Genomic DNA, 16,359 nt, shown 5'->3' with positions numbered 1-16,359 from the left:
CCCCACATAATCAGACCCATTTTGTTCTTCTTTTATGTTTCTGTCTCTCAAGAGTGCCAGCCATATGGGATATGGTCAATAGAAATAGGTTCAACCAGTGGATCAGTGCCTTGATGTCTTAGCTGAAGCTTATTAGGTATTGTCATGACCTATGCTAGAGTCCAGTTGAACTCTCACCTCTCCTGCTGAGAAAGAAATGGACCCATCTTGATTCTGAGGGGGATGAAATCTGTTAACGATGTACTTTAGAAGAGTTGGCATTGTATGCATTATTTTCTCTCCTCTCATGCTGGGAGAAGACTTCTCTGCACAGCTCAAGGAAAGCAGAGAGCAACTGAGGGAAGACAAGAACCTTTATTTGGCAAACACACAGGTGTTGTCTGAAGTAGTAGTGATTTTAAATAGGAGATGGGTTAGTAGTAGTGATTTTAGTGGTAATAGTAGTAGTGATTTTAAAAAGTGCCTGGGTTCAAGTTACAGCTCTGCTGCTCACTGGCTCTTTGACTTTGGGCTCTAATTGCCATGTGTAATAATAAGTGTTAATAATGAATAATGAATATTAATATTGATAATTAATTAAGTGATAATAGTATATACCTACTAGATGGTGTGTGGATTGAATTGTATCAGACCATGTAACATTAACAAAATTGCATAAATGCTCAATATCATAGCATTATATTATATAGACACACTGATACAGATGCACATCACGATTGGAAGCTGGCTGTAGGACTCTGGTGTTCCAAGGAACATTTTAGCATATATGTGTGAAGAGGAGAAAGTACAATACAGTGAAATTTCCTACTTTTTGTGGAAAAGCACATTTGAAATTTGAGACAGAATTCCAGAAAGAGCAGGACAAGTTCCACGAATGATAGGTCCAAAGACTGGCTATTAAAATAACTACCCAAAGCGCAATTTCTTTCCCTCTTCTCCTTTCTATGATAAACAATATTGTTGAGTACCTCAAGCATCCGGTGCCAGGGGTGCCAAGCGGATGAAGAGTCCGTTACTTTCAAGATTTTACTGGAAGGGGGCAGATTACAGTGCACTTTAAGAGGTGCTATAATTGGACACATAGTTCCAAGAACTAGGAGACAGAGTGACTAAGTCCTATTTGGTGATTCAGAAAAGACTTCACACAGAGTAGGTGACATTTGAACAACTGTATCTAGACGTAGCCATCATGTCATAACTGAAAGGGCATTTGGCCGGATACACAGCCATGGCGTTAACGTGGCATTGTCCCTTCCTTGCATGGGAGCCTTGGTACTATTACTTATGTTGTGTCACTGTAGCCTCATCAAGACGTGGAATCCTTGCCATGGAAACCTGCACAGTTGTATTGCTTCATAATGAGGCCCTCTGGTAATGTTTAATATGCTAATAGGGATTTTAGAAGCCCAGAACTGCCTTTCCAGTTATTTTTAAAGGGACACCATTAGATTAACTAGCCAGCGAGGTCCAGCTGATAATCTTGGCTACAAAGCAGTGCTGGTAGGGCTATGAATGGAGGATGAGTGGGGTCTTCAAGGTCCAGCTCAGGGGCCCCGAGGGCCGTGTCTGGAAACACCTGTGTTGTGTACACTGCATGGGCACTCTGGGAAAGGGACCTCCCTCTGGGTGCACCCTGAACTAACTCAGCCACATCAGGGGCCAGATTTTCTTTCTGCTCAGGAAGCAAAGTGAGTCGCCAAAAAAGCCACCGAGGGAAGGGTGCAAGGTCTGACCATGGAGTCCAAATAAAGGACAGCCCTACAGCTGCTCCCTTCCATGCAGGCCTTTTCGATGGGGCACGTTGATACTGACTTTTCCCAGGTCTCTGTCATGCTTCCTTAAAATCATCTGCAGTTGACCTATAGCATCTGCCACTAAGTGCATCTCTGCCTGGATTTCCCCTTCTCTCATTCTGGATTTTGTACAGCCAGTGCTGATTTATACAGCCAGCACGGCCTGCTTCCGCCTCTCCAGAGCTGGGTCCCCTTGGACGCAGTCATGTGACCACAGCCCATTACTTGAGCCCTTCCTGCCCAGCTAGGCCTAGGCTGGGTGGAGCAGAGCTCACACTCACTCATTGGGCTCCCCGCTTCTGAATCTGCAGCTTGGGGAGCTCCCTCCAGGCTAAAGGCAAAGCAGTGGTGTTCTGTTCCAGTGAATTCCTTGTGTACGCGTGTGTATTTGATACTTGATTTATTTCAGCAAGAGCACTCCCTTCAGAGAATTGCTGACATGTACTGGAGTGGGGTGTGTGTGTGTGTGTGTGTGTGTTGTGTGTCAGATGCATGTGGGGTATGTGTGTGGGGTGCTTCAGGGAGAGCTGGACTTCCTCCTCGTTTCTTTCAGATCTCTGTATCCTTTCTAGGGAAGGGTTTCCCCCCTCATTATCGTTTCTCTTGAAACATGTGAGGCGAGAAAAGCCTCGGAATTGGTCAAGCAGAAGCAGGTAATGCGTTTGTTTGTCATTTGTCGGGTTGTCTGTAGTTGACACGCTCACCACCCCCAGTGGCCAGCGGAAAATGCACTCCTCAGAGTTCTTTATATTGTTTCGCAATTTCTTAGCCTGGCTTTTCTCAGAGATGCTGATTGCAAACTACTTGTCATTATTTTCTAAGGGTATATACCGATGACTGCGATTTGAAGGGTTGTCTCTTATTTTAAATGAATGCACTGCGAAAAAATTGCTGTCACTTGCTCTCTTGGCTGATATCTGGAAAACGAAGCAAGAGGTACCTGGGCATACTCTTTTATGTCCTTCTTGGGTGTTTCCCAACTCCAATACATAACTTGGTCTTCCCTCAGCTCCCTGGCCCTTCCAAGTTATTTCGGAGAAGCACAATTTGTCCATGAATCTCCGAGAAAGGGAAACCAGTCTTGCCAATGCCGGAGAGTTCTCTTTAGTGCTTGTGTGCTGGCACTGATCAGACTGGATCTTGAAGCCAAGTAGTAATGCATCTTTAGTGGACCGTCATTTTTATTCTTTGCTGTCGAACAGAGTGGGTCTTCATTTCTGCCCTGATATGGAATTATGATGCTGGATTTCTGAGTCTGAGGCTCTTGCTCAGACTTATGTACTGTGGGAGTGATGATACCACCTTGAAATGCTGCTGGAACTAGTCACTTGAATATATGCATAGTATACTCCCTACATTGCTTTTTAGTTTTATTAGAATCATTGGTAGAAATTGGTAGAAATCATTGGTAGAATTCACTGGAGAAATAGTGAATAAGATGCTTGCCTATATGCAGCTGATCCTGATTCTATCCCCTGCACCACTTATGGTCCCATAAGCATCTCCAGGAGTTAGCCACGAGCACAACTAGGTGTGATTCTCTCCAAACCCCCCCCCCTCCCATTAACTAGTATAGCTTTGTTCAACCTTGATACTCCTTGGTATTCCCAAAGCCTATTCACACTCCAGGGGTTTATTTCCTGGGTGAAAGGCTTGGTTCCACCACTTCCTCCACTCACAGTGAGTACCTGTTCAGATTGCTCCTAACTCAGAGGTAAGGGCTGGTGGTGCTGGGGCCCGGGAACATGACTCAGTGGTGGAGAGTGGTAGATAGTGCTTATAGGTAAGAGCCAGTGAGGCGTTGGGTTCTATCCACAGAAACAATGAACTGTTTTGTGTTCAAGAGGACTTTCTCCATAAGGAACTGGGTTCCTTATAGTTTCTCAGGATCAATCTATAAGGTATGTGCTAATGTACCTGTTTGCTTTATCTTTTCCTTGGGGTTGTGACCACATCCTGTGGCACTCAGGGTTTACACATCTAGATATGCTCTGTGCTCATGAGTTAGCCTTGATAGTTTTACTTGAGGGACCCTATGCAGTGCCAGAGATCAAACCGGGGTTGGCAGAATGAAAGGCTTTATCTCCTGTACTATCCCTTTAGTTCCTGTATTTTTTGTTAACAATGATCTCTTTTCAATTTTTTACATTAATTAATTGATTTTGTTTTGAATTTGAGCCTTACCTGGTGGTTCCTGGGACTACCCTGGCTCAGAGATCAGGATAGTTTTCCAGTGGTACTCGGGGGATCACACGGTACTGGGGACCAAGTCTGGGACTCCTGAATGTAAAACTTCACCCCATACCTATTTTCTTATGAGAAAACTGAGGTGAGAGGGAATTAGTGATTCTCTGAGAAGATTTTGAATTAATTTGTCTTTACCAACAATTAGGAACAGTGTAAAGCGTTCCCTGACAGGTTCTTGGGGAAACAGAGGACACCTTGGCTTTTGCTAAGAGGTTCACAATACACAGTGCCAGAGGGCTTTGAGGAGTCCTGCAGAAAGGGAACCTACTTCATTTGGTGAAGAGGTGAGAAGTGGAGGCTTGGGCCACACCCAATGGTCCTCAGGGAGGCTATTCCTGGATCTCTGCTCAGGAAAGATTCTTGGTTGTACTCAGGGGTCTATTTGTGATGCTGGGAATCTCAACCAGGGTTCAACCAGGGTCAGTGGGAGGCAAGGCAAGTGCTTTAACTCCTGTACAATCTTTCTGGCCTGAAGGAAACCACCTTCTTGTCTACTCCTCCCTCTTCTGAATTTCCTTTGTGGGGAGACTTTTTGGCCTTACTGTTAGAACCCTGAGCCAATATAGAACTTTCTGACACTTCTCTTTCACAGATAGACTCTGGAAATCCAGGCTCAGGCCAACCCTCATGCTCTAAACTTCAGCTGGCATGATAGCAGGAACCTCATAGCCTTCTTTTGTGTTGTTTTTGTTTGGGGCAACACCTAGATTCCTGGCTCTGTTCAGGAATCACTTCTGATAAACTCAAGGAACCATATGGGATGCCGGGTCTTGAACTCAGGTCAGCCTCATGCAAGACAAGTGCCCTCTCCACTGTGCTATCTCTTCCCCTCTTCCCCAGCCTTCTAACCGACAGTACAGCTCCTTCCCTGTGAACTCAGTTTTCTGGTTGCTGAGACCCAGGAAGTGTCATGGCCCCGTCTTGTGACTCCCCTTTATTCCTTAAAGACTCTAGGTCCCACGTGTTCTCCTGGCAAGATGGAGGTGATGGGTCCTCAAATATCAATTTTCCCCTGATAATTGGCCAGAGACTCAACTACCCCATTCTATTCCCCTTAATTAAACTTCCATTTCAAAGAATGGCTCAAGTCATGCAGCATGGTAACTCTGAAGAGATGTTGACAAGGTCTGAGGGGGAATAATCAGACTTAAAGACCTAATAACTTACTTGGGGGGGGGGGGCTGGCAGGATTCTAGTTAAATAACTCCTCTGGGTCAGAGCTATAATAGGAAATTTTCACCACAGTTAGCACCTCCAAAGTCCGAAAAGAAAAAAGTCATGAAACCTCCCAATTCACATCTAGACTACCAGGGGCAGGATCCTGGTCAAGGCGATAGAGCCAAGGTATGAGCATTCAGTAGTGATGCCATTTGAAAGGAAGCACAGCCAGGTAAGAGCTGCTTGGGGCTTCTGAGCCAGCCATGCTTGGAGGCACTCATTGGCCAAGGCTAATTTGATGCTAAGGCCCATTTTTGTTTTTTTCCTGATATTTTTATTCTGGGAAATGGGAAGCAGTTAAGAATGAAAAGAACGGAACATCAAATCACTCTAGTTCTGCATCCCCTACCCCCCATAGTGAAAACCTTTTAACATTAAACTTTCCTTCTGCAGACGATGAGCACTGATGATGAGTCACTAGTTTTTGTTTATGTGCTAAAATCATTCCTGGTACATGTTGCTAGGGTAGCAGCATCCGGGAAGTTTCAGGTGGGTAGGTGCCCTCACCCAAATAAAAGCCAACTTCTCCATAGTTCAATTCCTTTAGTACATTTAGTAGCATCCCTGGGGGTGCATGAAACCTTATGCCCCATAACCCCCTTTTGAGCTCCATCTCCTCTCATTTCTTTGAGATTTCACAAGCTCACTCCATACTTTTTATTGCTGGCAGAGGACAGGAAGTGAAAGATTACTTTTCCAAGATCATTGTTATCAGCTTTACAGCTAGCCAGAGATGTGCTCAAAGGCACATACACTGCTTAAAAACTCACTTCCCTTCCTCCCTTTTAGTGGGTGATTACAGTTTAGGCTGGGCAGTGTGTGGGAGTAGTAAGTGGTACTTGTCCTTAACTGCCTCTTGTTTGTGGAAGAATGAAAATGAACTGACAATTTTTTTACCTGTTATCCACGGGAGAAAAACAGTTTTTAAATGATTTGTCTGGGGCCATAGAAAGAGGACAGAGGTTAAGGCCTCTGTCTGCCTTACATCCAGTGACCTAGGTTCACTCCTGACACAGAGGCAACCTACCACTTGAGCACTGCCAGGAGTTATCTCTGACCACTGAACCAGGAATAATCCCTGATCCCTGTGCAGTGTGGTCCAATGGCCCCTCTCCTCCAAGTCCCAAAATAAAGTAAAATGAATTGATTGGGTCATAGAGGTAATTCAGTGGACTGGAGTATATGTAGGTTTTGCATGCAGGAAACTTAGATTTGATCACCTGAAAATTTCATAAGGAATGATCCCCAAACTTTGAGCTGGGAACAGTCCCTGGGCACCCTGAAATGTGCCCCTCCCCATTTTTCCCTAAATAAATACATAAACATTTTCTAATAATTGACTAATGAAGAATACATACTTTTTGTAAATTTTGTTTACAGAATTCTTGAACAATGTTCATTTATTTCCATCATAAATCTAAAATTTTCTTTTAAAGTTGATGGATAAGTACTACTCATCTTCAGGTTTAATAAGGAATAATTGTATAATCGAACAGCTTATATCAATGTAAAACATGAAGGAGTAATAATTACTTTTAGAAATTATTTTTTCATGTACTCTGACTTAGACTGATCCTTTTCTCTATTCATCCATTTATTTAGCATTTCTCAAACACCTGCTATGTGAAAAGACATTGTGTAGGTGCTAAACATTCAAGGAGAATTTAGCAAGAAAAATACCCATGTTGCTTACAGTTTAACAGAAATAAACTCCAGTTTGGGGCTTTTTCAGCTCTTGGTGAATCTTTGAGATGGAATTTTGTTTGTTGTATAATGGAGTAACTGAGGGGTGGCAGAGAACCGAACGCCTTTGGGGAGATAGTGCTTTTTCTCTTTTGGAAGAAGAAAATTGAGGTTGAAATCTATTACTTCCTATTGTTGAATCAGTGTTCATTCTGTGCTCAGTGCCCATCTCTTCCATTTCCCTAAAACAGGGTTGAAAAAAAATAGCATGAGGGTGGAAGCGAAGCCCAGGGGATCCATGAAAAGCATAATCCTTCCTTTCTCAAGCTGAGGTGCAGAGACCAGCGGTGTGAATCTCAGTAATGTGTGTGAAGGATATACTTGAATCACATATTCCCAGGTGGCCTCTTTCATGGCTGCCTCCATCTGAGTAAGCCAGAGAGTGCCTAGGTTTCCCCTCTCTGTAGTCTCTTATAAGCACTGCAAATCATCTTTGAGGAAGTTCTGAGCAGGGGACCAATGTAGACCATAGGTAAAGAGTGCCCCCACTTTCCACAAAGGAACAAAAAGTAGATGTCCCAAATCACAGATTTGTCAGTCTGAAATGACCTCAGGGCAAGCTGTAGTCGGATTGGCTGAGCCATTGTCCCTACTAGAAATGGTTAAACCTTGTGGCATATTTGAATGTTCCAGAGAGCTTTCAAAAATCTTCATGTCTCTCTTCCACCTAATTGCAATTTCACCAGTGTATCTGTGGAGGAGTCCCAGGCATTAGAATTTGTTAACACCCCAAGATTTTGACTTAAAGAGTTACAGTCTGAACAATGAGAGTTTTAAATGCTCCCCAGATGATGCTAATAAGTAACACAGTTTGACAACCAATTTGTCTGCATGACTTTAAGCATGTTGTTTTGCTTCTGTGTGCTTTGTGTAAATTGTATGATTCTACAGGTCTCTCCCACATTTAGACATCTATGATTCTTCTGTTAAAACTAATTTCCCATCTTCTTTTCCTTGGCAGTATTGGGGCTCACACTTTCCTCACATGTGCAGGGCATGTACCATATTTTCTGGCATATAAGTCAACCCCCTAGTTTTATAGTTAAAACATAGGTTGAAAGGTTATGCTGTAATAGACTCCCTCTCTGACTCTGGCCAATCTGAGCAGGCTTTTTACAGTGTAGATTCGGGTACAGAACACTGTATAATTTGCAAGCATAAAAAGCCTGCTTGGATTGGCTGAATTAGAGAGGCGGTCCAAGCAGTCTTTCAGTGATTGGTGCAGGATCGAGTTGGGAAAATTCGTTTAGCGGCATATCGAAACATTTTTCAGGATATACTCGGTATATAAGACGACCCCTGTTCGGTTGACTTTTTTGTTTCAAAAGTCTTCTTTTTTTTAATTAATATTTTTATTTAAGTAACATGATTATAGTTGGGATACAGTTACAAAGAGATCACCCCCTTCGCCAGTGTAACATTCCCCCCTCCCAATCCCTGCCTGTATTTGAGACAGGCATTCTACTACAGTTATTTGTTTTTAAGTTCAATAAATTGTTTTTTTTTTCTTAAAGGATAAGGGTTAAAAATGTAATCGCCTTTGTTTGCATAGGCCCAGAAAAATAGGGGGAAAACAGAAAAAAATCCCTTGGCCTGATTACAAAAAGGCCTCACCCCCGAGGTTTATTGGCATAAGACCGACTCTGGGCTCCAGGCATACCAGTCTGTCCAATCCGAGTCATTCTTTGTGGTCCTGGTGAAACTTTTTCACACTTTAGCTGTTGTTGGTATCAGGTTCCTATATTTAAAGATTCTGGGTTCTGTGCATTTTTTTCATTGAAGTCAGGCTGATGTGGAGCATCCTCTAGTTTCAGCACACCATTAGATGCGGAGCGATTTGCCCTGCAAGCAGGCTGTTGCTGAGTCGTCTGGGTGTTGAGAGCACTCTTTGGAGTAAGTCAATGCCAGAGCAGTCTTCCCTGGTAGAGATTTGGATACTGGTAATGTTGTAGACAATTGTGGTTGTTTCCATAGATGGTATCCATTGTTCAGGTGTGTGTGGGTGATGCGCATTCTTCTGAGGCCTAAGCCAACTCATTATGCCAATGTTCAGGGTATAAGACCTACCTGCATTACCAAATTTGTGTTCCCATCTCTATTAGATAAGAACTTGTTTGCATATGTATTATTTTCCCATTTTAATGTGCCTATGCAAAACAGAAACAATGCCACAAGATATTGTTGGTGCATCTAGGGGCCGACAAATAAAGTTCACCATTCCCTGTAACTTGGTTCAAACATGCATTCTATACAGAGATACTCTTCTACCAGTATTGCTTATAAAACAGATATCATAGGTGGAAAAGCAAACAATCAAATAACAAAACCAGTGGACAAAATTGTCACTATATGAGGATATTCAAAAAGAGTTATAGATGTTAGGGGAATGCATCTGAAATATAGAAAGGAGATACGCGTGTCCCGTTTATGTTTTAGAAATAGTCAAAAGAGAGGGTATTGTTTCTGAGACACCACTTTGGTCTGTTTTGCCAAGTGAAGAGCACAAGGAGAGATGCTATCCCCGTGTTGCCTGCTGAAGCTTCCGACTCCTTGAGAGGCATTTGCTTCCTAATTGCTGGAAGCCGGAAGTGTCCAATTTATGTTTTAGAAATAGTCAAGAGGGAGGGTGTTTTTTCTGACAAAACGATTAAACACAATGATATCCCCCGGTGGTTTCACAATGGAGAGGTTTGGTAAGGAAAATTGCCTGGGACTTCCTGAAGAAAGAACTTCTTCTGGCTTGCCCAGGCATGTGGCCCAGGGAAGCCCTGGAGTTCCGGAGGATGGAGGTAGCAGGGTGCTGGGGTGACCCAAGCCCCGCACCCTTCCTAGGTCTGGTTAAAAAGGCCCTTGGCATGGCGGACGCCTGCCAAACTCCATGCTGGCAGAAACTCCCGGCTCCCAGGAAGGAAAGAGATTCTTCAGGAGCTGGAAGGCCGGAAGTTCCTCAAAAGTCTTCTTATACACCGGAAAATACGGTATTCTGCTTAAGCCACATCACTGGCCCCTTCCTTCTTTTCCTTTCTTTCTCTCTTCCTCTCTATTTTCTTTCCTTTTCTTCTTTCTTTCTGCCTCCTTTCCTCCTCTTTATTTCCTTTGGCTGCTGCTGGAATAATCTGTAATGACAAGGTGTCAAAGTAAATACCTTATTTTTTGTTAAGTTCATACCTTAGTTTGGAGATTGGGGTGATCATGCTGTGGTGAGAACACTTATCTTGCATGCGGCTGACCCAGGTTCAATCCCCTGAACCCACCAGAAGTGATTTTTGAACTCCCCCAACTTCTGCCACCCACCTCCATAAAATAGCCCAGTTTTCCAGGATGTCTTTGTTTTGATGGGTAAATCTACTTGCCAACTGAAGTAGAAGTATTAAAGGTGTATATTGGGGCCAGAGTGGTAGCACAGTGGTAGGGCGTTTGCCTTGTGCACAGCTGACCTAGGATAGACACGGGTTATATCCCCGGCATCCCTTGTAGTCCCCTGAGCCAGGAGCGGTTTCTGAGCACAGAGCCTGGAGTAACCCCTGAGCACCACCAGCGGGTGTGACCCAAAAACAAAAACAAAAAAAACTAAGGTGTATAATACCTCCATCGCAGAGAATGGACTCAAGCAGAAAGTTTCAAAGGTGGTTCAGCCTTGAAGGAGACCTTGGTAGCACTGTAGTTAATGATAAAAAAAGATTTGAAAGGGCTGGGGAGAGAGCTCAAAGGTCTAGAACGTATGCCTGGCTGGTGCAGGGCCTGGATTTAGACCCTAGAACTCTGTGGCTTCTCAAGTACCACCTGATATAGCCTTGGTTGCCATCAGTACCCTGGGGAAGACTCCCCTCCAAAGATAAGAAACAACACCCATGTCAAAATGACTTGAAGTTTAGTAGTATTCATTTACTTCAGTAAAGATTTTGGGCTACCTAGGATCAGAATATCCAAATGTATATAAAGGGCATTGCTATATAACACTATTTCCTGATTGCAATAGCTGACTCATTAGACTCATCCCCTCTCTCTTGAATCTCCATGGTGAATTATTTAGTGAATGCAGAAAGGAATTTTGGGGAAAACTCCTGTGGGGTAGGGTGGGACCATATGAGGGTTTGAAGCTGGATGAGTTGGGTGCAAAGCAAGCACCCTACATACTATTATTCCAGCCTTGTGAGTCTATTTGTTTCAAACAAGGAAAGTTACTCTTCTCAGACAGATTGTTGAGGGATGCACTTGGATTTGACTTGTGGCATCACTGTGTAAACAGCCTCCACCCTTCAGTTTTTAGTTGTTCTGTGTTGAAAAATAGGAAAGTGAAATAGTGAGCTTTTACCTAGCATATTCTCTAGTAGAGAATTAGAAAATAGTATGTATTCATGTCTATTAGAAAAATTATATGCTCTTGCATATCACAGTCGCCAAGATCTCTAGATACAGAGGTCTGATTTTACCATCCAAGATGAAGCAGAAGTCTTCCAGACACCACAAAAGCACCAAGGGGAGAGTAAATGATCATGCAAGGAGTCTATAGTTAATCCCATGACAGTATACTTCAGGGGTGGAGAAACCCTGTATCTCCTAGGCCAAGGGAATTCCCTCTATAATATCCCCAATAGTTAATGTGCCTATGCGGGGGGGGGGAAGAAAAAAGAAAAAAGCACAAAATAATCATTTTTCCATATATTTATTTATTTATTGATCAATTTTTTGACATCTTTATTTTGGTGTAGATATTGAAGTTGATGTCTCCAATTTTATTTTATTTTATTTTATTTTATCTTATCTTATCTTATCTTTCTCTTTCTTTTTGCACTCCAGCATGATTTGATTTCAGAACCGAGACTATTGTATGGTGCTTGTCTTTATTGCTGTAGTGCTCACTGGATATTTAATTTGATATTTCTTTCTGTATTGTTGTGGTGTTTCAATTACCTTTTTCATGTCCTCTCTCAAACTGAGGTTGAAAGCCTCTAGAAGGACTCCTCCCATTTTCAGCATATTTGACTTCTTTTTTTAATTTATTTTTTCTTATTTTGTACCCCATTCTATTGCTTTTCTTTCCTTCAAACAAAACCACATAACTCAATTTATCTAGCTCCACCTCTTAAATAGAAGGGGAAACAAGGGTGGGTACCAAGACTAAACAGATACATGATCACTAATAGTAAGCTAGACAAAGAGGGGACCACCTACTCTAGCAGCCCGGGGGGTGATGGTGGGGGATATGGGTTGCAGGATGGGAACAGGGATGGGGGTAGGACAAATTTGGTGATGGGTATTCCCCTGATTCAATGTTATTATGTACCTAAAATACTAAGATATGTAAGCCATTATGATCAAAATAAAAATTTAAAAAAATACCAATTGATCCTGTCATTTTTAGTGATGAAGTTTTTTGGGGGGCATATTCAGCCATGCCCAGGGCTACTCCTCGATCTGCACTCAGGGATCACTCCTGGTAGACTTGGGAATGATATAGAATGATGAGGATTGAACCTGGGTCAACAGCTTGTAAGGAAAATATACTATTGCTCCAGTCCCTGTAGCTTTCTTTCAAAGGTCAAAAATTTTATTTTATTTATTTTATTTTATTAGAAGATGCTTTGGGCCCAGAGCAATAGTACAGCAACTGTCCTGGGTTCAATTCTCTGCTTCTTATATGGCTCCCTGAGCACCATCAAGAGTAATTCCTGAATACAGAGCCAGGAGTAAACTCTGAGCACTGTTGGGTGTGGCCCCCCGAATAAAAAATAGTTTTATTATATTTAACATTATAATCGTATTAAAACTTATAATATGAATGTACAAAATTACTGCCCCTTCCCCGTGCCTCGGATTTGCCTCCAATATCCCATTTTTAATGCTATATCTTACACAGACCTTGATCTGACTGAGTCAGACAAGAGACAAATGTGATGTTTGTGTAGTAGAAAGCAATTCTGAGTCGCTCAGTGGTTCTGCTGTATTTTGGAAAATAGACAGGATTAGATTATGTCTGATCACTTTCCACATCACATGATGAACAGCAGTTCAGAAGAAGCATAAAATGAAGCCTGCTGAGCAACCCCCAGATGCCCTGTTGTTAATGCAACTCTTCCCTCCCTCCTCTGTCTTTCCCCACAGAATCTGTACGTGAACAGGACCAGGAAGGACCAGAGGACAGCAGCCAGGGGAACATTTTTCACTCTCTGCCTGGGAACACGAAGTTGAATTCACAAGCTCACACGATTTAGAAGACATGGGCTGTGGTAGCTCAACATCAACCAAAGAGAAGGCTCACAAAAGTGAGTGTGAGTGCTAGGAATGTGTGTACCCAGCCTGATAGAGGAGAAGGGGAGAGGGAGCCTGGTGGTGCTCCCTTGGGCTCACTTGCTTCTCAAACCTCCCTCTGTGATTTTCCACAAGGCTCTATCACTTTGAGCCTGCAGAGGTTAAAAGCTGGGGTCAGAGGAGAAGCTACCTTTCAGGGCATTTAGCTTGGAAACGCTGATGTCCCCTACAGGCTGTGTGAAGAGCAATTCGATGTTTGATTTCATTTCAGTAAAAAATGAACCATTATCAACTCTCAAGTTCCAGCTCAGGCAGGGAGCAAGAAAGCCTCTGTCACTTTATATCTGTTTATTCAATATGCTTATAAATACTATCTTCATACCTATGTGACATTTAGTAGCTTCATTGAATTTTTATTACATTTTATACCTCAATGATCAGATCATTTTGAGAGCTATTCGGCACAGAACTTTATGAGACTTGCCTTGGTTGAAGAATATTCTAGACAGAATTTGGCAGATACTGCATGATAGTGTACCCCAAGTGTGCTGTTTCTAAGTAGATGACATTGTCCCTCCCTACCCCCAAATAATCAGAGGCTTAAACATTCCTTTGTTTATTTTGGAGTGAGGATATTTCTCAGAGCTACTATAATCTTGCTGAGAAGCATTTGATTGTTTAACATGCATATATTTTCAGAATAAAATTAAATTAAAAGTGATTAAGCAAGCCAGAAATTATATGAAATAATGGTCCATTCAAGTCCATTTCTTGGTTCTCTAAAGCAGGACTTCTTACCAATGGTCCTCAAACTACGGCCCGAGGGCCACATATTGTATTTATTCCCATTTTGTTTCTTCACTTCTAAATAAGATATATGCAGTGTGCATAGAAATTTGTTCATAATTTTTGTTTTTACTATAATCTGGCCCTCCAACAGTCTGAAGGACAGTGAACTGGCCCCCTGTTTAAAAAGTTTGAGGACCCCTGTGACTTATACTATTTCCATTTGTGACCCCTTTTTTGGCAAGAAATGTGTGTGGAACCCAAAGGTATATACGGGTGGATAGATAGATAGATAGATAGATAGATAGATAGATAGATAGATAGATAGATAGACAGATAGATAGAGGCCGGAGAGATAGCATGGAGGTAAGGCGTTTGCCTTTCATGCAGAAGGTCATCGGTTCGAATCCCAGCGTCCCATATGGGCCCCCTTGCCTGCCAGGAGCAATGTCTGAGCATGGAGCCATGAGTAACCCCTGAGCACTGCTGGATGTGACCCAAAAACTACAAAAAAAATAGATATATAAGTCAAACATTTGCTTAAGAAATTTATTTTGAGATAAAATAAATTGGGAGGAGGTGCAAACCTGGAGATATTCAGGGCTTACATCTGACTCTGCGCTCAGGAATCACTCCTGGTGGTGCTCAAGGGATCATATAAGAGTTCAAAGATTGAACCCAGGTCAGTCACATGCAAGGCAAGCACCATACTAGCAATACTGTTGTTCCTGCTTCTAAAACAAAAAAATTTAAAGGCGATACAATCTCATATGAAGTCATAATCCACTGTTTAAGAAGCTAAGATTTAGATTAAAATAATTTTCTCAATAGCAGTTCCCCATCTTGCTTCAGGAAGTTTCCTCAGGTTCAAAACATTTCCAATGGAGAGTATTGCATGCTAATAAGTGCGAGATGTTTTCCCTTGGGAATTAAATGCTGGTCTCTTCTCAGTGGCTAATGCCGATGAGCTCACCAGCTGGACATATGGGAGACAGGAGCTGTGCTGACTTTCTCCATATCATGAAATGAATGTTTTGAAAGCTCTAACTGAATGAATTCCATAGGAGTCATTTATTATTAAAGGCTAAAGTGAAAAGAGTAATTATCCTATTTTTTTTCAGGTCTACCAAGAGGCCTTTAAATGTAGTCATATTGTTATAAAAAAAGGCAAGAAAGAATAATATAAGTGTAGTCATATTTATTAGGCTTCAAGGATAGGTCAAGCTTAATTTATGAAAATAAATTCTCCATTTTGGAAATATTTCTCAAGTTCTAAAATCATACATGTGATTGAACTAGAGTGTAAGGTGGTTTCTGGCTTTCAAACAACTGATTGAGGTGAAATTCCCCTAAGAGAAAAGCAACCATTCTAAAGGGAGTAAGAAAGTGGCATTTGGTACATTCACAGTGTTGTATGAGTTCCACTTTCTGTCTATTCTAATATCTTTTGTTGACTCTTTCACTTTCTCTAATATTTTCAAGGTATGTTGATGTTGTTGAACATATCAATACTTTTGTATCTTCTAATGGTAGAACAAGGTTTATTGAATATATGTTATAACATTTTGCTTATCTGTTCATTCTGTATTATTTTATTTGGGAGTTTTGGGGCCACACCTGGCAGTGCTCAGGGACTACTCCTGCCTCTTTGCTCAGGGGTCAAATGTGGACCAGCTGCATGCAAGGCAAATGCCTTGATCCCTATTGTATTGCCCCGTCCTCTCTGTTCATTCTTTTTTTTTTTTTTTTTTAGGTCACACCCGGCAGTGCTCAGGGGTTACTCCTGGCTCTATGCTCAGAAATTGCTCCTGGCAGGCTGGGGGAACCATATGGGATGCCGGGATTCGAACCACTATCCTTCTGCATGCAAGGCAAACACCTTACCTCCATGTTATCTCTCCAGCCCCTCTCTGTTCATTCTTGAATGAACTTCTGGGTTGTTTCTACATTTTGACTGTTGCCAGGAGTGCTGCTGTGAACTTGAATGTGTTTGAGTTCGTTTTCTTTTGGGAATCAAATTGCAAGGTCCTATCGTAATTCTATGCGTGACTTTTTTGAGGAAATGTCAAGTGTTTTCCTGGATCACGTTTGCTTTATTTGAAGAGATAGGGAATCCAGAAGGAACACACCTGGCAGTGCTCAAGGTTCATGGACTACCAGGAATTGAACCTGGGACCCAACATGCAAAGCATGTATTCTAGCCTTTTAAGCTAGCTTCCTGCCCCTGTTTAATTTTTTTGAATAGCAGATTTATCAAAATACAATTTATTTAGCACATAATTCACCTGTTTATAGTATTTTTGAGTATTTAGTATATTAA

This window comes from Suncus etruscus, chromosome X (genome assembly GCF_024139225.1).
Source record: "Suncus etruscus isolate mSunEtr1 chromosome X, mSunEtr1.pri.cur, whole genome shotgun sequence".
Classification (NCBI taxonomy): domain Eukaryota; kingdom Metazoa; phylum Chordata; class Mammalia; order Eulipotyphla; family Soricidae; genus Suncus; species Suncus etruscus.
Note: the sequence above shows the minus strand (reverse complement) of the source record.